General features: G+C 38.8%; 2 pseudogenes; one reads left to right on the top strand and one right to left on the bottom strand.

Annotated features, from left to right (window-relative positions):
• Nucleotides 1-16,137: 16,137 nt before the first annotated feature.
• On the bottom strand, nucleotides 16,138-16,256 carry LOC148454054 (5S ribosomal RNA; annotated as a pseudogene).
• A 3,445-nt stretch (nucleotides 16,257-19,701) lies between these two features.
• LOC148454053 (5S ribosomal RNA) lies at nucleotides 19,702-19,820 on the top strand (annotated as a pseudogene).
• The last annotated feature ends 2,290 nt before the right edge of the window (nucleotides 19,821-22,110 follow it).

Raw genomic sequence — 22,110 nt, 5'->3', positions numbered from 1 at the left:
CTTGGGTCTGCTATAATTTCAGAACTCATATTTAAAAAACAAATTTTGCTTTTGGATTGCATGCAAACAGGTCCAAATTACATGATTTTATTTGTATTTATACATTTTAAAGACTTCCAAAACCATAACCGAATCCAAACCAAAGCACTTGAAGGTGGTTTTCCCAAAACCAAAACATCTCTACTTAAAATTGAATAATATAGACTTATCTGAATACACTCCACTTCAATTGGATCTTGACCACCTTTGAATGTAATATTGGAAAAACCAACTGCGATCTTCAATGAACTGTGATAGCAGAGGCATGTAGTAGAAGTGTTGGTCACAGGCAAGGCATTTCCTGTGAAGTCATGCCTCTTGCCATGAGGCACACACACACACATCCCTATCTCTACTTTACAAAAGTTGAGAGGTATATTTTGGATAACGGTCCTGTGTTCTGTACACACTGCAATATCTCTCCTAATCCTGTTTCAGTTTCCATATCTCTACTAGGGCTCTCAGCATTCTCTGCTCTGGCAGGGTTACTAGCCTTCTCCTCCTTCCCTGAACTGTTACTCCTTGTCTTCCTGGGCTTGTGTAGCTCCACTACAGTTTTCTCTCTACTATCTCCCCCAGGTGTTTATGATCCCTGATGTTACCCATATAAGACCCTGCAATGAGTTTTGTTTGGAGGCTGTGGAACAAGCAAAGAAGGTGAGAATGCTCCAAATAGCAATAAACACACCATTACCACCTTAGGCACGGGTAAAGGGGTGTTACATAAGCATTTGCATTTTGATATCCTGAATATCAACATCTTGGCTGCAACAGGCCATTTGAAAGGTTTTAGTGTTATAATTTAGCCAGTATAATTTGATCTTTTTTGTTGGATAAATGTACATATATGTAATTATTATTTATGACATAGCTTTTGCAGTTCCTGCTGAGTATAAGACATGTGAACTCAAGTTACTGTAAATACAGCATGGTACAAGGGGAACATTTTAGGATGCGATACAGTACAATAATCATTGATACACTACGGGTTATACTAAAGCAAAATTATAATTTGTGGTTCAGACGTGATTAAGTATTCTATTTATTCTTGACCTAATGTATGTCAGTGTATTAAGTACAGTGTCTCCACAATATTGTATTTCTACAGTTTAAAAACAAGGATATATGTAGTAAACATCCATAAGCTTTAAATGATCTGATTCATATGCATCTCTTTTCACTGATGGAAATGGCACATTTTGGCAGACAATGCATGCATAGAAGCACATTTCTGTACTTTTGTGTATTTCCAACTGATTCAGTTGCAGGTAGATCCTGCTTTGTGTGACATGGGCATTTCGGGGCAAGAACTGGTGGCCTTTATTCCATCATACAAAACTGATATCTCAGTACAATACAGTAGATAATTAACATACTGCAAACTCCAAAACTCACAATTGCCTATATGTATGTGTGTGTATATATATATATATATATATATATATATATATACACTGTATATACATTTATTTATTTAATTAATAAATTAAGCACCAAACAAGTTATTAATAAATTAAGCATGACAGGGGTTGTAATGGATGGGGTCTGGGGCAGGCTGCTGGGCTGGCCACTACTTTTAATGATGTCAGGCAGACCTCACCTGGCACTGGCTGGTCATCAGTCCTGTATCATCCAGTCCCGTGTGCTGTGTCCACCGTGCCACTCCTTGCCCACCAGCCCCCATCACACAGCAGTCAGCAGCTCCTCATTCACCTTGGGAGCCTTGGGCAGGGAGACATCATTACATCATCACGTCTCCGTCTCCCTATTAGGTTGCCACTGGAGTCGGGACATCAGAAGGAGGTGGGGAGGCTACATCTCTCTGCCCTGCCTTTTCTGTGCTGGACACCATGGACATGCAGTAGCACCGTCCGGCACTAGATTAAAGAAGTGAACAAGAGAGAGAGATGGTGGGCTGTCGGTGTTCTGCCATCAGCAATGTTTCACTCTGTACGGAGGCACCAACCGAACCACCCTAGCTATGGTCCTGCTAAATACTATCATAAATATGTATGTGGCAGTATGGTCTGGCTAATTGTACTGCATGGAAGCATCAGTAAACTGAGCCTGTACACTGTTCCCTCAAAACATGATAATCGATAAAGTTGTGATGAAACTTTAATAAATGTACTCTCTTTGCTTATTATCATTTATTATATATATTTATATATATATTTATATATTCTCCCAATATTAACAAAAGTGCTTGCATTTTCATGATAAAAATTACTACCATAAATGCTGCAACAACATGGGCAAATGCAGAATTAATAGAGGATCCTTCAGGAAATTCCACAGCCCCTATTCCTCTAGTCCTAAAGCTCATAAAATATAAGGTTATTCCTCATGCTCATGCTTGCAGAATACAGTGTGTTTCCAAGTTGCTGAAACACAGAATTTGATGTAATTTAGCTGACTTGGAAGAAAGAGGTAGAAGAAATAATCTAACAATAAGAGGTTTATCTGAAACAGTTAGTCATGTTGACATTTCACCAGCACTGTCACATTTGTTTAAGGACATATTAGGAGATACAGAAGCTGATATTGTTATTAAAGGAACTCACTGCCCAGAGGGGCTTGTATAGATTTGCTTAGGATGTAGTTTACTGCATCAAATGTTTTAAACTTAAAAAATGGATCATTCAAAAAAACATGCATTAGAGCAGGGATGGCGAACCTCAGGCCCTGGGCCGTATAAGGCCTGAGGAGCCATTTGACCTGGCCCTCTGAGCTTTTTTCTGCTAGCCTCATCTGGCTAGCAGGGTGCCTAGAATGTCACCCTGCAGCCAAAATTTATGCTCAGTGCCACCTAGAGCATACTTAGAATGCTTGATATGGTCACACTGCTGCCCTTACAGCCCCTGAGGATGATCTGGGCATTGCTGTGATCATCGGCTATTGTTGCCCCACCCCGTGTGACATCACACAGAGGGGCATGGCTGGCACCTGGCCCATAAATAATGTTATATATATCAAAATGGCCATCGGCAGAAAAAAGGTTCCCCACCCCTGCATTAGAGGAAATGGCTGATGGCCAAGAAATCTACATTTTGTAAGTACTTGAATGTTTGGCTCTAAATAAGTGCAAACAACTAGTCACTTTCGAATACATTGAGAATTGTATCTACAGCTTAGTTGCTCAAAACAAAGGAAGGCCCCAGATCCAACTGACAACTTTGGCCATGAGAATCTCTCCAGGTCTTGGTTGCAAATTGTGAATGATGCATCATGATTTCCAGAGACCACTAAGGGCCTGCTTCAGAGATATATGCTAATACCACTGAAGGTACGAATTTGTATATAGCAGCTGTGTGAAAATATGCAAATTACACTGGGATTTCAATTTAGACACAGACCAGTGACTTAAATTCTGGCGACTGCATACAATTATGCATCATTGGTTACAAATCAGTTAATTATCTAACTTCTGAGTAACCCAATGGTTGCGCAGAATTGGCTTAGGAAGTGAGACCCAGGAGCAATTTTTTCTCAGTATGAAATAGCAGTCATAGGCTAAAATACTTCCTTAAAATTGGTGTGACTGACCTGTGTTGAGTTGCCACCAACCATTGCCACACACAAAAGATTCCTGTCTGTAATTCACTCTGCGAAAAAATCCATTCTGTGAACAAAAATGAAACTTGAGGCATGTACAGTGTGACACAGATGCATGCGCATATTACAGATCATCACTCAACTGCAAAAATATTGGCATTGCATACATCTCTGAATAAGGCTGTAGGTCCAATGATTGGTTCACTTCAGTGGTGTCACAAGGGGGGTGCGGGGGGTGCGGACCGCACCCGGGTGTCACCTGCTGAGGGGTGACACCAAGGTGCAGTTTTCCCCTCAGTGACAGGAGTTGGGTGCTGCAATGTATCATTAAGTGCAGTAGACAGCTCCTGTCACAGTGAGGGAGCCTGCACTGCCTGCACCTCCGGCACCCCCCACCACTCTCCATAATCTACACGGACCGGGCACCGGGTTCAGGCTGTGAGGCCATGCCCCTTACCTGAGGCCACACCCCCACAAGGCAGCCCTCCCTGCACCAGGTTTCACCGCGGGGAGGGATGCCACTGGTTCACTTCATGAACAATTCAAAAAAGAAACAAAAGAATTATACTTCTAAAGCTGCAGCTAAGTTCAAAGCAGTAATGTTTTATTGTTCAGCAATCCCCATTCATCTGCAATTGAGGCAATTTAGCATTTTGCAGATGATTGTTCCAAAAAATCAGCAATGTATGGGGTTTACCAATTGCCAATTCTGATTAAAAAATTATTGGAATTGTTAAATCAGGTTGTCCAACATATTGAATTTTAGCAATCAATCAGGGCTATAGATTGATATTATTTTGCATGGAGATGAACAGCCTATTTGCCAACTATTACAAGTAAAAATTGAGCCTTTCAATATTGTCAGATTTTTGATATGCTGAAAATGATCTGCAAATCACTGAAAAATATCTGTAATGTATGGGTTAAGATTGGTGGATTTGGGAGTATTTAAATTGATGGCAAAAAGTCAAAGAATCTGTAATTTTTTTTTTGAGATTCCTGATGTATGGGCCCCTTTAGTATAAATCTGCAATAACCCAGTTTGCACTAAATTAAATAAAATATTACCAAAGCAATAAAAAAATCAATTACAGGACTAAATATTTAACTATTTGTAAAATCACTCATAGAGGCACATAACACACTATGCTACATGTTTCACTTTGACTCCTATGGGTAAATTTACTAAAGTGAGAGTTTTTAGAAGTGAGTTTTAAAAGTGATGTTGCCCATAGCAACCAATCATATTCTACTTAACCACGTGCCTGGCACGGTCGTATCAGATACGACCATACCAGAGTGGACTTTCCCTGACATGGTCGTATCTGATATGACCAGTCAGAAACACACAGTGGGCGGCTTGCTGGAAGTTAACTTCCAGCTGCCGCCCACCTCAGAGGGCCCTGCCGGTCCCTCTACACTTGCAGCTCCCCCTCCTTTGTGTCCTGATCACTGCTGGCCACAGTGATCAGGCCCCGATGGCAACCCCCTAGAATTAGTAACCACGGCTAATGTAGCCATGGCTGCTGCTGTGACCCGATCACTGTGGCCAGCAGTGATCGGACAGCCGGACCATCAGAAGCAGTAGCGGCAGCTCTGGTAGCCGCCGCCACTGCTATGTCTCCAGGCCGCTAGCGGGTTACCCACCTGATGCGGCTCTAGAATACAGTCACAGTGATCAATGAGATCACTGTGTAGGAGCAGCAGCCGTGGCTCTGATAGCCGCGGCTGCTGCCAGGTCCACGGCTGTCCCCGCCCACTCTTTTTCAGCCTCAGCTCCGCTCCCCAAGTGTCCATGTGTCCCGATCACTGCTGGCCACAGTGATCGAGCAATATATATATATATATATATATATATATATATAAAATCCAAGGTCCTAGAAAGGAACAGGCGGCACTCCAAATCCAAATGTAAACAAAATGTATTCAAAACATTAAGGTGAGAAAGACATCATTTATCGACGTTTCAAAGTCCGCAGACTTTTTCTTCAGGATGTTTCACTAAGACATCAGCAAGCGTTTGTTGCTGATGTCTTAGTGATACATCCTGAAGAAAAAGTCTGCGGACTTTGAAACGTCGATGAATGATGTCTTTCTCACCTTAATGTTTTGAATACATTTTGTTTACATTTGGATATGGAGTGCCGCCTGTTCCTTTCTAGGACCTTGGATTTTTCGTATGATCATCTAGGAAGGCACCCAGAACGCTGATTTATTTATCCAGAGTGCCAGGCTCTACAAGATATATATATATATATATATAAAAAGTTGTAAAAAAAAAATATATATATATATATTGTGATAGGATCACTGGTAAAGTGGTCTGTGGCAGGTACATTTGTCCAAGATTCCTGTCTTATGTGTTTTAAACCCCCAGGATAAAGTCTGCAGTGTAGCAGGCTTGAGTCTCGGCTTTTTGAAAAGCCGGTTTGGGACCAAGGGGTTGTGGGTGAGAGGAGAGGGAGGGCTCCACCCACGGCCACTCCAGGTTTTGGTTCTCTTAGCCTGGTAACAGGCTTGTTAGGGTTTCCACCTGAGAGTGGCCAATATAAGCCTAGTGAGTTGAGGGATGATTGTCTCACCTGGGAGAGCAGACAGGGAGTTTGCTCAGAGACACTGGAAAAACCTAGCTGTGAGTGTTGTGCTGTGCCTTTGTTGCTGGTGAGGGCATTAGGCCCTGCCAGGTTCTGGTAGTGAGGGAACCACCTGTGAAGTTAGTGCCCCGACAGGGCTAGGAGTTATGTTTTGTTTCCTTTATGTTATTTCTGACATTGCACAATAAAGACTGGCGCTGACCAGCTTGTACTCGAATCCAGTCGGGCGAACTGTTTCCCAGCTGCTGTGTGTGTGTAAGGATGGAGTCCTCTACCCAGGAGAGGGACCCCCTAACCTGACTGTGTCACAATATGGTGGAGAATGCGGGCATCCACACACACTGAAGTTGCAGCGAGAGGAAAACTTTCCATTTAAAAATTAAAGGGACAGACACCCAATTTGTGAGCGTGGAAATAACACTGTGTCCTTGGAGACCCATAGAGGAGGCATCAGCCAATGCCCAGAGAGGCAAGGTTCAGCTTCCAATCTACACCCCAGGACAAAATGGAGGAAATTATTAAGGGCTTGCTCCAAGCTACAGCAGCTCAGTAGGAAGCTACCAGGGCTCAGCAGGAGACTAACACAATTCAGCAGGAATCCGCTAGGCAACAACAGGTCGCCATCGAGGAAACCCGCCAGGCCTTAGCGGAAAACTGCCAGGCCTTAGCGGAAAACAGCCAGGCCATAAAAGAGGTGGTACAGCACCAGGTTGCCTGGCCCAGAGATGTTAATACTGGTCCTCCTACCACCACTTACTCCGTACGAGCCAGTCACTTCCTCCAAAAGATGACTTCGGGCGATGATGTGGAGGCCTATCTCGCCGCATTTGAAAGAACGGCCGAAAGGGAGAGTTGGCCCAAGGAGCAGTGGACAAGTCTGGTGGCACCTTTTTTGTCTGGGGAGCCACAAAAAGCATATTTTGACTTATGCCTGGCTGATGCCAAGGACTATAAAAAACTAAAACAGGAGATCCTAACTCGCTTGGGAGTCACCACATTTGTTCGTGCCCAACGGGTCCACCGCTTTGAGTTCCATAGGGACAAGCCTCCACGTTCACAGATGTATGACCTCGTCCATCTGTCCTCAAAATGGATACAGCCCGAGATGCTGACGGGACCACAGATCATGGGGAGGGTCATGATGGACCGGTACCTGCGATCATTACCTGTGACTCTGCGCAAATGGGTGAACCATGCAGACCCTAAGTCCGTGGACCAGTTGGTCGAGCTGGTGGAGAGGTACGTGGCAGCTGAGGAGCTGATGAGTATGCCCCACCGAGCCCCGATGGCGCACCGGCGAACTCCCACAGACACTGGTAAGACTGTTCCAGGGGAGAAGGGTGCTGGGTGGTGGAATGTACCTAAGACTGAGGGTGTAGAACCTGGAGACAGGCCTGCCAGGCCAGGAAGGTTCTTGCCCCATAAATGAATAGACATTAATATGACTCAGTGTTTCCGATGTGGTGACTTCGGCCATATTGCCGCTAATTGTTCACTTACAACTGAACCTATGCAATGTGATACTGCTCATGTCTACCGCAGGGCGTCTTTCTTTGCACAGACAGCCTGTACAGCTGACCGGCAGGCTGAGACTGATAAGCACATGTGTGTACTCACTGTAGATGGCAACCGAGTAGAGGCACTGTTAGACTCAGGTAGCTTGGTGACACTTGCAAAAGCTGAGCTGGTGAACCCCTTGAGGCGTAAGGGGAAAACTGTTGGTGTGACCTGCATACATGGGGATACTCGATATTATGTTACTGCCGAGGTGAACATTGAGACACCATGTGGTTCTGCTATAGTTTCTGTGGGTTTGGTGCCTGGTCTGATGTACGATGCAATATTGGGGAAAGACTTTGCTCACTTCTGGAAGTTGTGGGAAAGCCATTTTGTTCCAGAAGTGAACAACCCCGATCCATTTGAGAAGGTTGTCGATGTAGTGGAGGAGGGAGTTTCTTCTGAGTCAGAGTTATTCCCTTTTTCTACTATGATTGGCGAACTAGAGAATGCGGTGCGTGACAGTGGCCCGCCAACTGATGTGCATCCCATTGAGGTGGGAAGTGTTGTTGGGCCGTTGATCGTCTGCCTGATTTAGAGGTCTGAAGAGAGGTCTTTGCCGTGGAGCAGTTGAATGACCCTACTTTGGTAAAAGCCAGGGAGAATGTAAAAGTAGTTGATAGTAAACCCATAGACCCTGATAGTCCTTTGTCCTATCCCCACATGGCAATGTGTCAGGATTTGTTATATCAGGTGACTAAGAAGGGGGAAGATTTTGTGGAACAACTAATAGTTCCCAAAGCCTACAGAAGAACAGTGTTGGATCTGTCCCAAGGTCATATAACGGCAGGCCATCTAGGGGTAGAGAAAACCACTGAGCGAATAATGCAGAGGTTTTTCTGGCCCAGGCTTCATAAAGAGGTATCTGACTTTTGCACATCCTGCCCTGAGTGTCAGTATCATGCTCACAGACCACATTTTAAGGGTCCACTAGTTCCATTGCCTATTATAGAGGTGCCGATAGTGAGAGAGCACCTGGAACAGGCGCAACAGGCACAGCAGAGGGTATACAACCGCAATGCTCAGTTACGCAGCTTTGCTCCTGGGGACAGAGTGTTAGTGTTGGTTCCCACTGTGGAAAATAAACTTTTGGCTAAATGGCAAGGGCCCTTTGAAATCTTAGAAAGAGTGGGACAGGTCAATTACAAAGTTTACCTGCCGGGGAAAAGAAAGCCGGAACAGATATACCATATAAATCTGTTAAAGCCCTGGAAAGATAGACTGGTACTGTAGGCCGTCCGAGCCCCTCCTGTAAAACCAGGGCCCTTAGTTCCTGAAGTGACAGTGGCAAAAACCCTGTCGGTAATTCAACAACAAGAGGTCAAGGAGCTTCTGGTCAGAAATAGGGTGCTGTTCTCTGACGTACCTGGGAAAACCTCGGTCATTAAACATGACATCATCACTGACCCAGGGGTTAAAGTTAATCTAAAGCCCTATAGGTTACCAGAAGCACCAAGAGAATCGGTGTCGAAAGAAATAAAAAATATGCTAGAGTTAAGGGTTATTGAAGTATCACATAGTCAATGGTCAAGTCCCATTGTGTCGATTCCAAAGCCCGATGGGAGTGTGCGTTTCTGCAATGACTTCCGAAAGTTGAACAGGGTTTCAAAATTCGATGCCTACCCAATGCCACAGTGGAGGAGGAGGCGTTTGCCATAAAGAGGGCGTTAGGGGCCTGTTGTCTAAAGCAGACGCGTTGTCACGCGTTCATTGTTTGGGGGCATCAGTTGTTCCGCCCCACAGGTTGAAACAAAGGGGGGGGATATGTGATAGGATCACTGGTAAAGAGGTCTGTGGCAGGTACATTTGGCCCAGATTCCTGTTTTATGTGTTTTAAACCCCCAGGAGAAAGTCTGCAGTGTAGCAGGCTTGAGTCTCGGCTTTTTGAAAAGCCGGTTTGGGACCTGGGGGTTGTGGGTGAGAGGAGAGGGAGGGCTCCACCCACGGCCACTCCAGGTTTTGGTTCTCTTATCCTGGTAACAGGCTTGTTAGGGTTTCCACCTGAGAGTGGCCAATATAAGCCTAGTGTGTTGAGGGCTGATTATCTCACCTGGGAGAGCAGACAGGGAGTTTGCTCAGAGACACTGGAAAAACCTAGCTGTGAGTGTTGTGCTGTGCCTTTGTTGCTGGTGAGGGCATTAGGCCCTGCCAGGTTCTGGTAGTGAGGGAACCACCTGTGAAGTTAGTGGCCCGACAGGGCTAGGAGTTATGTTTTGTTTCCTTTATGTTATTTCTGACATTGCACAATAAAGACTGGCGCCGACCAGCTTGTACTCGAATCCAGTTTGGCATACTGTTTCCCAGCTGCTGTGTGTGTGTAAGGAAGGAGTCCTCTACCCATGGACCCCCTAACCTGACTGTGTCACAATATATATAAATATATATATATTTATATATTGTGTATGTGTATATATATATATACACATATATATATATATATATATATATATAAACAGTTGTAAATAAAAAATAATATATAAATATATATTTATATATTGTGTATGTGTATACATATATATACACATGTGTGTATATGTATAAATATATATATATATATATATATATATATATATATTTATATATGTATATATATATATATAGTTATATACATATATATATATATATATATATATATATATATAGTTATATACACATATGTGTATATATATATTTATATAGATAAATATATACATATATACACACACATGTATATACGTGTGTAGACATATATATATATATATATATATTGATAGATATCGCTGAGCCTCTGAAAACAAAGTAGTTCGCCATTGCTGGTGGCCATCAATGTTGCACCATTGATGGTAACCCTCAATCGATATTTAGGAAACATTGTCAGTTGTGGTCTACTCAGATCTCCTCGACCAATCACAAAATAATTGATGGCTTCTAACGATGGTTGAACCATCGATGCTACAGCCGTTAATGGCCATCACTACAGTATAACATAAAAATTGCTATTTTTGTTATACTGTGTTTTAAAAAATTTTTTATTTCAAATAAAATAGTGATGGATAAGTTTAAAATTATGTTCGTGACCCAATTCAATCATAAAAAAAACTGACAATTTTGGAGCGGTTTTTGGAAAAAGAATTCGTCAGTTAAGTGGTTAACATTTAACTAGCACCTTCTAGAAGATAATAGCTAGAATCTGATTGGTTGCTATTGGTAACATCACTTTTAAAACTCACTTCTAAAAACTCTCACTATTCTTAATAAAAAAATATTCCTTTCCAAGTTACAAAAAAATATATCCAACTTTTCTTTTTCTCATGGTGTTGAAAGCCCAATAGTAATTTTAATTAAAGAAACACTGTTACTTAAATTCAACAAAATGATGGATTAGGCTCTATCGTCACAGGCCAGATAGCCTTGAATCTGTGTTTTTGTGCTGTAGATGTTAATAGTGCTATGGTGGCTGTCAGATTTTTAGCCGCTCGTCTCCTCGGTCCCAAGGCATTTTGCATCTCTGTGGGTGTCCAGCTGGCTGTGAAGGAACAGCGACATAGATAGAAGTCTTTCAATTAATCTTGCCAGTACTTATTGTAGAAGGATTTAACAGACTGGACTTAGGAACAGAAAGGTAATGGGCAGCAATGTGTTTTGTCCATGTCTGTGGACTTTTTCCAGCTTAAAATAGTCCACAGACATGAACGAAACACGTTGCTGCCCAATGTTAAAAACATTTGGGTTTACTAAAGAAAGACCCAATTGTAGGTCCTATTTTACAACAGAAACCTAAAATGTCTTCCCCAAAGCTTCTAATTTAAGATCTAAATTAGTGTCAAGTGCATTTCCCACAGTAACTTCCCTTTCCACTGTGATATCCACTAGTTTTTATTAGCATAGTGGGTGTCTTCGATGTAAAAACTTACCTAGTGGAGGGTTAAATAAAGTTTAAAATATTAAAATTAATGATAAGGAATTAAAAATTACATGTAACAAATTTTATATAGGGAAGACATTATGTCCATTAAAGGTTCATTAGGGTGAATATCATAAATGGACTGGAGTCCCACACACTATCAGCCCACTTCAAGGAGGTTCATGGTTGTCCAGTAGTGGGATTTGCATTTTTCTGTGGCATAAAGGCCATAAAGGGAAATAAAAGGTGTAAAGACAATTCAGTGTCCCTAGTAAAAACAAAGATGAGTATGATTTATAATTGCAAGAACCTAATTTTTGGAGGATTAAACAGTGATATTGAGCCTAAGTGGTTCTTATGATAAAAGCAGCATAGATCACTGTGCTTTCTATTTTTTGTATATCCGAGTATGCTTTTTCTATTATTTAACTTACCCTACTGATCCTGTTTATATTTATCTTAATCTGTTCATTTGTCATCATGTACCATATGTTGTTATCTTCGAGAAACTCATTATCTGACCATATTATTGATGTTTGTCTCTGTTTAGTTTGTTATAGGTGAATAAATATCCATAATAATTAATCAAGTCAAAATCCTTCAATACACCAACAGTTGTCAAAGATGCAAATCCTCAAATCAAGTATATCCTCAATATATAGATTTGTGACATTGATCGCCATGGTAACCAGCAGCCACGTGCATTTAATGGTGACTCGAGAGTGGCAGTGCATCATCTATTGATTGCAATGACTACCAGTGGCCACATGCGTTCCATGACCTTCTGAGAAAGGAGGCACTCAATTTCCGGTTGATGTCATTTCTGGCATTCATAGAGGTGACAGGACTAGACTGAGGTCTTTCAACAAGCAGCTACATTTACCTATCGGTCCTCTTTAGATGGCCGATATGTGATTTCCAACAAACATCATTTCTGGCATGGAACAGTTTCATATTACCAGACTGTTTAATATGATCTTTATAGACATTGAGTATCTAAGAATTGTGTGTGGGATACAGAGCACTAGAGATTGCCCATGGAAATATAGAACTCCTTTTTTTAGATGCTTTGTGTATTATGATTTACATCTATGGGACTTCCTGTTTGTAATTGGCTGCCATGGCAACACATTTCTACATTTAGAAATTTACATTAGAAATATGGATGGATTGTTTAATAAATATTATTAGTGTCAGTATACGTTTATGTATGTCTATTATGATTTGTTTGACTGAAATGTCTCTTTTTGGGTTGACATGTTTAGATGCTGATGTAATTTCCTGTGTTCAATGATTGGCTGTTCTTACCATAAATATTAGGCTCTTCATACTCCACAGTACTGTATGTCTTGATAATGGTCCTGTATAGATCAAAATGCATTGACAAATAGTGTGAACTGCCATTCAATTTTTCCTTTACATCAAGGTATGAGATATTGTGCTCTATTTTAGAAGACTCCATTTCCAGGATTTTAATGCAATCTGTTATTTGAACTGGGGCTCTATTTTTACATTGTTTTACTCTCTCGCATTTTACATTTTTTGGGATAATTTTATGTCCAATTGGGAATTGATTTTTATTAAAAGCCTATTTTTATGACCTTCTGATATCTTTGGATATTTTACTATGTGGGAGATGATGAGAACATACTCCTGAAAGACTACCTCTACCAAAGAAACCTTTCTAGGTTTATTATCATCAATATTACCATGAGTGGGGCACACTCATTACCTGAAATCTGACCACTTGATGAAGAAACCTTAATATGCTTGATATATTCCTTCATTCTTAGAAAGTAGGGTATGCCTGATTGTATTTTCACCTATGGGCATAGAAAAATCATGTGGAGTTGCCTCGGGGGTTTCAGTGTTAAAAGAAACCTTTTTTGCATATGACAACCTCTAGTGTGTGAGTTGGGGAATTCCTTACTCCTTCAAACCATCACCTTCATTGAATCATAAGGGTTTAAATTTAGAATTTTGCTTACATAGAGACATTTCTACATGTGTTGTTTTGCTTTTTATTCTTTTTTCCATATCACAAACATCAGGAAAATAACCAAATTAATAAAGAGAAGAAGTGGGGTCGTAACTGATTGTATTGACCAATATTTTAAGGGACATATCATTTATTTTTTATTTAAGCACCGTCTTTTGTGTCAGAGCATTTCTTTTGTTTAAGATAAAAAAGTAAATGGTCAGTGTCCTTAAATGTTACACTTCGATTTTCCATATACAATATATAAATTCCCATTTTCATAGTTTAGAATTTTAACAGTTCATTGGAACTTGACTTTCTGCAGTTGTTCACTGGAAATGACATAAAGAATGCAAATAAATGGGATTTGAAATAACTTATGTACAATACTGATAAATGATGTGTTATCAGCTTATTAGGCAAGCAGGCAATTAGAAGCAGCTAGATAGTGATGCTGGTGTCATCATACGTTATCATACCTGTGAAAGTTACACCTCATAAGAAGAGTATCTAGGGTTTCATTTTGCAAGCTATAGCTAAGTAAAAATGCCCTTACTCTGCTCAAATTATGTTTTCCTGCCCCATGCCAACTCTAAAGATGGAAACCTTTTTTTTCCATAACCCACAACATGGAATTGTAAGGCAGGGTTTCCAGATTTTTTTTAAATATATATATATATATATACATACACACTTTTCATTACCCCTGAGGAAGTCTAGGAGATGGGACATAACCCCATCTAGACAAAACACATTGGGTACTAATAGACGTTCATCTCAGAAAAGCCCTTTTTTATTTATTTAATGTACGGGCATTTTATATACATTTAATTGTGCCCTTATGTACAAACTCTATTGCACTATATGTATTTTTGTTTTTATCCTATGTATGTTGTCGGAGTTCCATTAAAAACTTATGAATAATGCTATGGTGGATGAATTTGTGTATACCTGTGGAAACAACATTGAGATAAACGTATTCATTTATCATTCTGGTAAGGTCCACTTATCAGTTTTTTGAGGCACATATTGGTGGAATTTGCACTTTATTGCACTAGGAGGCGCCTTTGTAATTTTATATATATATATATATATATAGAGAGAGAGAGAGATAGAGAGAGAGAGAATGACTGTAGAGCGACTGATTTAGTTGTTAATAAATATATATATTAAAAAACATGTGTAAAATTATGATGTGTTAGCTGGATAATAAAGGGCAAATGCTGATTGTGCAAATAAATACAAAATTGTGCAAAAATATGTGATTTTTAGTGCAAAACAAGCTGACATATGTATATACAATTAATTATTTTTCATTATATTAAAAGCCCATGTACAACTTAGTAGAAGATGACAAATGCAATAAGTGATAAAATAAAACTAAGAAATTTATTATCACAATAAAATTTAAAAAAAGTCAATTAATACACATACGGATAAAAAATAATTAAATTAATAAATAAAAGGATTGAATAGGTAGAACAGCTTATCTGTTGTAGATGTTTTAAAAGTTCATGTAACAAGCATGGAAAACAGCAATCCCCAACGCATTTTGTCAATTCAAGACTTCTTCAAGGGAGTGATGTTAAGCTGTGGGGTCTGTGTTTATATACCCCCTGCAAGGGACTCAAATGAGGAGCAATTAGCATGAATATCTAGTAAACGCCCCATTTCCAAACTGTGGGTAATATTCAGAATGAATAAAATAAACCGAGTATGGGTTGATCAAAATGGTCCATGTAAGGCATTTATAGCGCTAGTTTTCTGGATAAATATATTCCAAAGTGGCCATAGAAAAATGGATTTGTTTAAAACACTTCCGCCCACACAGGGCTCCTCCGTGCGTCCTTCTGCCCGGGTTCGTGACGTCACGTCCGCCTCTGTGCTGTCTGTTTTTTGCCGATTCCCAGAAGCTACTTTTCACGGAGGTCCTCTCTGCACTGCCATACATCTCGATGGTCTTTAGCCGCGAGTCCTCCCACTTGAAATCCCTGACTTCCACCCACACTGTCAGTATTATGGCCGTGAAGTATAGGATTTCATTTCACCGCTTCATTGCGCATGCGTATTGTGCCCGATCTAGGGATAATAAAAAACATGTAAAAGACACTGTACATAACATTTGTTGCCTCATACAGCATGTCTTAAAAAATGGTTCAATTTTTTACTATAGAGAACATGTAAGCATTCATGGGATCATAATTATAAGAAATTAAATATTTGAATAATTAATTAAAATGCAAAATATAAATATTTGGATGATATAAAGTTGAGTTCACAACTACCATTTGCTAGCCCAAAAATCTGGACAATAGCTATATATTTTAAAGTAATCTAATAATCATAAAAGTATTCTTCTTAAATGAACATTGTCCATGTGTCAGATCTTTTCCAAAAATGGTCTCTAGGACCAAAATTGGCACAATTCCAGGATGAGAAACCAATTTTTATTTTTTAGTGGTTATTTCTTTCATCATTATATTCATATTCATTCTTAAGATCATGTTGCATGGCTTTGTGGAGATGGGTAGTATATACTGTACCTGGTTTTCCCTGGAGGTCTCCCATCCAGGTACTGGCCAGGCCCATCTCTGCTTAGCTTCCAAGGTCGGTCGAGATTGGGCGTAACCAGAGTGGAATGACAGTATATAGATTATTTCTCCAGATCTTCGCTAGCTTCTTTGTCCATCCTCATCTTGAGTGCAGTATGTCTTTTAATTGAATGTAATCAACTCCAGGAAAAAGTCTCAATAGTTCTCTTAGTTTCGTATAGCGATTGATGGTCCCTTGGTGATATTCCAGGCAATATTCATTAAATTCATTAAAAAAGGTTCATTAAAAAATAAACTTAATTTTACTGTACCCGATATTCCCAGGAGGTCCTCCATCCCAGTACTAGTTGGGCCCAACTATGTAAAATAGATCCAATTGGACTTCTACATAGTGGAAAAACAGCAGATATTCAAACATATACTGGTTTCTCTTCATCCTAAAAAGATGTTCCAGATGACTCTTCAACCTTTGGTGTACCTGTGTCTACAGTACCCGTTATTACTAGGAGGTCCCCCATCCAAGTACTAGTCAGGCCCAATTATGTAGAATTACCACAAACACTATGGGCTTCTACATACTGGTATAACAGTATGAATTGTTACATGTGCTCAATTCTCATCTTCGTGTCCAGAATACTTAAAGGCATGGGGCTATTTCATAGCTTTCATTAAAGCATGCCAGGGATAGTGTGTTCAATGAATCCAGTACATTTCTCTTCTGGACAATAAGTTTCTTAGGTCTCCACCTCTTTGACCCAGCATGACATGTTCGATAGCTTTAAATGTAAGATCTTCTGGATTTGAATTTTGTTTGGTAGAGAAATGCCTTGAAACTATATATCCTTCTACTTTATTTTTGATATTTCTGATGTGCTCTTGTATCCTTATTTTTAAGGTTCTTTTGGTTTTATCCACATATTTGCACCCACATGTACATTCTAAAAGGTTAATCACTGAAGTGGAATTACAATTCATGAACTCTTTGATTTTATATTCTTTGATCTGTTTGGAGTCTTGGAATGTTTTCCTTTGATGATGATGAAATTTTCAGATATTACAGTGTCCACATTTGAAGCTACCCACACATTTCGGAATTATTTTTAATCTTCTGTCAGTTGTTTTCAACATACTAGGACCCAGTAAATCTTTCAAATTCCTTGATTTCCTGTATACGATTTGAGGTTTTGGCTGTAATATATCTTTCAGCACAGGATCCATCTGGAGAATATACCAATGTTTTTCTAGGGACTTTTTGATGGTTTTTTCTTGTCCATTAAAAGTCATTATAAATGGAACTATCTCTGTTGCTTGTTGGGTTTTTGATTTGTATTCCAACAGATGTTTACGGTCGAGATCTTTGTTTTTGGAAATTGCTTCATTCAATAATTCTTCTGGATATTCTTTCTCTTTGAACCTCTCAGCATACAGTTCCGTTTATAACATGTCTCAGTATTGCTACAATTATTTCTGATCCTGTGTAACTGAGAGTAAGGGATATTCCGTTTCCACTTATTGTGATGACAACTTTTAAAATGTAGATAGCTGTTAGTGTCTACACCTTTTTTAAAGTTTTTAGTGGAGATTGTATCTTTTTCTCCTGTAAGAATTAAATCTAAAAATTCAATGGTAATTGAATTAAAATAAGAAGTAAATTTAAGATTCATGTTATTGTTACCCACATGTGTTAAAAATTTATGAAAAATATCTTCAGGTCCTTCCCAGATTATTAAAATATCATCAATGTATCTTTTATAAAATATGCTATTTTGACTAAAAGGATTGTTATTATATATGTATTTCTTCTCCCAACACCCCATAAAAAGGTTTACAAAACTGGGAGCAAATGTGGTACCCATTGTTGTCCCTCAGATCTGTCGATAAAATTGGTCTAAAAATTAAAATAATTGTGGTTCAAAATAAAACACATAAGATCACATATAAATTCCTTGTGTAACATGCTATTTGAATCATCCAAATCTAAAAATTGTCTTGATGCATTTACTCTTTTTGTATGTTCAATGCATGTATAGAGAGATTGGACCTCAATCGTAACCCAGTTATATGTCTCTTTCCATTTCAACTCACCTATATATTGTAAGACATTTGTTGTGTCCGTCAGATATAATTGTAGCTCTTTTACGTATTTCTGTAAAAAAATATCTACTATTCTTAGAGGTGAGATCTTAGTGATCCAATGTCTGCCACAATTGGTCTTCCTGGTGGTTCTGACAATGATTTATGGATCTTAGGTAAAAAGCAAAACACCGGGGTTATGGGACTGGTGTTCATCAGATATTGAAATTCTTCTTTCTTGATGATATCATTACGTAGTCCAAACAATAGTAAAGTTCTTAATTCATCAATGTATTCATCAACTGGATCTTTTTCTAATTTCTCGTAAAAACTGTGATTGATCAATAACCTCCTTGCTTCTTTTAAATAATATGAATGATCCATAATCACCAGTCCCCCCCTTTGTCAGCCTGTTTAATCATAATTTCTTATGAGAAATTAGAAAAAGATCCAGTTGATGAATACATTGATGAATTAAGAAATGTACTATTGTAATGAAATGTGTAGGTAGCTTCAAATGTGGACACTGTAATATCTGCAAATTTCAATATCATCAAAGGAAAACATTCCAAGACTCCAAATGGATCAAAGAATATAAAATCAAGGAGTTCATTAATTGTAATTCCACTTCAGTGATTTACCTATTCGAATGTACTTGTGGGTGCAAGTATGTGGATAAAACCAAAATAACCTTAAAAATAAGGATACTAGAGCACATCAGAAATATCAAAAATAAAGTAGAAGTACATATAGTTTCAAGGCATTTTTCTACCAAACATATTTCCAATCCAGAAGATCTTACATTTAAAGCTATTGAACAAGTCACACTGGGTCAAAAAGGTAGAGACCTAAGTAACTTATTGTCCAGATGAGAAATGTACCGGATTTTAGAATTGAACACTCTATCCCTGGCATGCTTTAATGAAAGCTATGAAATAGCCCCATGCCTTTAAGTATTCTGAACAAGAAGATGAGAATTGAGTACATGTACCAATTCATACTGTTATACCAATATGTAGAAGCCCATAGTGTTTGTGGTAATTCTACATAATTGGGCCTGACTAGTACTTGGATGGGGAACCTCCAGGGAATATCGTGTACAGTAGACACAGGTACACCAAAGGTTGAAGAGTCATCTGGAACATCTTTTTAGGATGAAGAGAAACCAGTATATGTATGAATATCTACTGTTTTACCACTATGTATAAGCCCAATTGGATCTATTTTACATAGTTGGGCCCAACTAGTACTGGGATGGAGGACCTCCCGGGAATATCGGGTACAGTAGAATTAAGTTAATTTTTTAATGAACTTTTGCCTTGAATATCACCAAGGGACCATCAATCACTATACGAAACTAAGAGAACTTTTGAGACTTTTTCCTGGAGTTGATTACATTCAATTATAAGACATACTGCACTCAAGATGAGGATGGATGAAGAAGCTAGCGGAGATCTCGAGATATAATCTATATACTGTCATTCCTCTCTGGTTATGCCCTATCTTGACTGACCTTGGAAGCTAAGCAGAGATGGGCCTGGCCAGTACCTGGATGGGAGACCTCCAGGGAACACCGGGTACAGTATATACTACCCATCTCCACAAAGCCATGCAACATGATCTTAAGAATGAATATGAATATAATGATGAAAGAAATAATATCTAAAAAATAAACATTTGTTTCTCATCCTGGACTTGTGCCAATGTTGGTCCTAGAGACTATTTTTGGAAAAGATCTGACACATGTACAAAGTTCATTTAAGAAGAAGACTTTTATAATTATTAGATTACTTTAAAATATATAACTATTGTCCAGATTTTTGGGCTAGCAAATGGTAGTTGTGAACTCAACTTTATATCATCCAAATATTTATATTTTACATTTGAATAAATTATTCAAATATTTAATTTCTTATAATTATGATTCCATGAATGCTTACATGTTCTCTATTCTAAAAAATGTAACCATTTTTTAAGAATTAATAACATGCTGTAAGAGGCAACAAATGTTAACAACAGTGTCTGTTACATGTTTTTTTTTATCCCTAGATTGGGAACAATATGCATGCGCAATGAAGCGTTGAAATGATATCCTATACTTCATGGCCATAATACTGACAGTGTGGGCGGAAGTCAGGGAATTCAAGTGGGAGGACTCATGGCTAAAGACCATCGAGATGTATGGCAGTGCAGAGAGGACCTCCGTGAAAAGCAGCTTCCAGGAATCAGCAAAAAACAGATGGCACAGAGGCGGACGTGACCTCACGAGCCTTGGCGGAAGGATGCACGGAGGAGCCCTGTGTGGGCGGAAGTGTTTTAAACAAATCCATTTTTCTATGGCCACTTTGGAATATATTTATCCAGAAAACTAGCACTATAAATGCCTTACATGGACCATTTTCATCAGCCCATACTCGGTTTATTTTATTCATTCTGATTGTTACCCACAGTTTGGAAATGGGGCATTTACCGGATATTCATGATAATTGCTCCTCATTTGAGCACCTTGCAGGGGGGAATATAAACACAGACCCCACAGCTTAACATCACTCCCTTGAAGAAGTCTTGAATTGACAAAACACGTTGGAGATTGCTGTTTTCCATGCTTGCTACATGAACTTTTAAAACCTCTACCACAGATAAGCTGTTCTACCTATTCAATCCTTTTATTTATTTATTTTTTATCCGTATGAGTATTAATTTACTTATTTTTAATCTTATTGTGATAATACATTTCTTGGTTTTATTTTATCACTTATTGCACTTGGCATCTTCTATTAAGTTTTACATGGGCTTTTAATATAATGAAAAATAATTCATTATATATACATATGAGTCAGCTTGTTTTGCACTAAAAATCACATATTATTGCACAATTTTGTATTTATTTGCACAATCGGCATTTGCACTTTATTATCCAGCTTCTACACATGGTTTTTATATATATATATATATATATATATATATATATATATATCAGCATTTGCATTTTATTATCCAGCTAACAAATCATAATTTTACATGTTTCTAATAGATATATTTATTAAAAACTAAATCAGTCGCTGTACAGTCATTGTCTATATACAATTATCTTTGTTATTAGTAGATTTACCACTACTGATTATTTAGTGACAGAGAGCTGACGCCTATATTGGTTAGGCTGATATTTAGTTGGTATAGCTTTGATCCATATGGATATTGAGGGTATATTGATCATTGGCGCTAATCCCACATAGTCTTATATATATATATATATATATATATATTTATATTTGGTAGAGAGCTGCATACACGTAATATATCCTTCACAGTCCAGGTGCTGTAATCCCATAATGGCACATTAAATAAATATTTCATTCTCAAAAGAAACATAAATAAAAGACCAGCACACCACCTTAATACAAATGATAATTAAACTTTTTGTATCAAAATACAGCCATGTAGAGATCCTTCAAAAATGCATGTCATAGGTATAAAGGAAACATGTATTCTAAAGCAGTAGTCATGTACAAATATGTACAAAAAAGCAGAAATTCATGACATAGTATACTTAGCAACAGCCTGGTAACAATGTGCAGTGCAAGTCAATGGCCTGACTGCCATTTTGGTGTTCCTACACCGTCATCATGGCTGTGCAAATTAATGAGTTAAAATATTGTGTTTTGCAGCAGAACTACAGGCCCCAGCAAGCCTCTCCCGCATGCTGGTACTTGGAGAACCACAAATACCAGCATGCAGGGCATTACGGGCCCGCTGGTACCTGTAGTTCCACTGCTAAAGAAATATTAAAAAAGACAGTACATGCACACCATTGACAGTAAAATTTATTAACACATACATGTACACACACATGTACACACAGTATCTCACATACTCACC

Source organism: Taudactylus pleione, unplaced genomic scaffold (genome assembly GCF_031769625.1).
Source record: "Taudactylus pleione unplaced genomic scaffold, aTauple2 ptg001032l, whole genome shotgun sequence".
Classification (NCBI taxonomy): domain Eukaryota; kingdom Metazoa; phylum Chordata; class Amphibia; order Anura; family Myobatrachidae; genus Taudactylus; species Taudactylus pleione.
Note: the sequence above shows the minus strand (reverse complement) of the source record. Positions and strands in the feature narration are given on the sequence as shown.